Genomic DNA, 1,152 nt, shown 5'->3' with positions numbered 1-1,152 from the left:
TATATATATATATATATATATATATATATTTAACATATCAGGTTGTCTACCCGTGCACTTCACACCGCTGTCTATATAATAAACGAAAATGTAACTATATACTGATATATTTATACACATATGTGATCAAATATAGTGCTGGTCATAAATATTGCTGACTGCATTTTCATAAGTCATTAGTTGGGCCAGGAAGATAATAAAATATATTTATCCAAGGCACTGGGACTGAACCCGAAACCCCATGGTTCAAAGCGAGTTTCTTAATACATATTTTTCGTAATCAATTAAACTCTAATAGTCATTTCGTAATCAATTAAACCATAAGGTGAATTTGTTGACGGTACTCCATATTACTGGAGGGTATATCTTTGGCGTTTTAGTTTCTAGATGAATACGGATAAGAACGAGGAGTTTTCTCTAGCCCAGTGGTTCTTAACCACCATCGTAGAAATATAACCAGCTTCTTGCACCTAGATTTTAACAATGAAATTTTATACGGACTCCCAAAGATGAATATGGACCGCCCCAGGCCAATATAGATCCCCAAAGTCAACATTGGACTCCAAGTTCAATATGGACCCCACCAAAGACCATATGGACCCCGGTTCAGAACCACTGCTCGAGATCTTCACCTGAATAAGTGTAGATATTAGGAATAATGCTTTTTGAAAATGTTCGCAGAGAAAGCAACCCTGTCCAGATCATATTTCGATTGGTTGGCTTTATTTCCACCATAAAATGTAGACAGTAACATGCTTTTCCTGCAACGTATTCGTTCAAGTGACCTGACTTCACCGATGAGAATCGTCCAGATTGTGTGTAGCGAACACTGGTTTAACAACTCTTTACATATATTCTCATTGGTCGTACGTTCCCTAATCATTTACCCGTAGACGTTATGATTAGTTCTTTTCTTTTAGTTGGAAACATATATGATTGTATGCATGCCTATGTGTATACGTAAAAGTGCGTGCGTGTTTGTGTGGCATGGGTCTATGTGTACGGTCACGTATATATGAGTATCATATACATATATACATACATAAATATGCATATATAAATATATATGTGCATGCATATATATGAACGAATATATGTGCATATATATGAACGAATATATGTGCATATATATGAACGAATATATGTGCATAT

This window comes from Octopus bimaculoides, chromosome 20, assembly GCF_001194135.2.
Source record: "Octopus bimaculoides isolate UCB-OBI-ISO-001 chromosome 20, ASM119413v2, whole genome shotgun sequence".
NCBI lineage: Eukaryota > Metazoa > Mollusca > Cephalopoda > Octopoda > Octopodidae > Octopus > Octopus bimaculoides.
The sequence above is the reverse complement of the archived record's forward strand: the minus strand, read 5'-3'. Positions refer to the sequence as shown.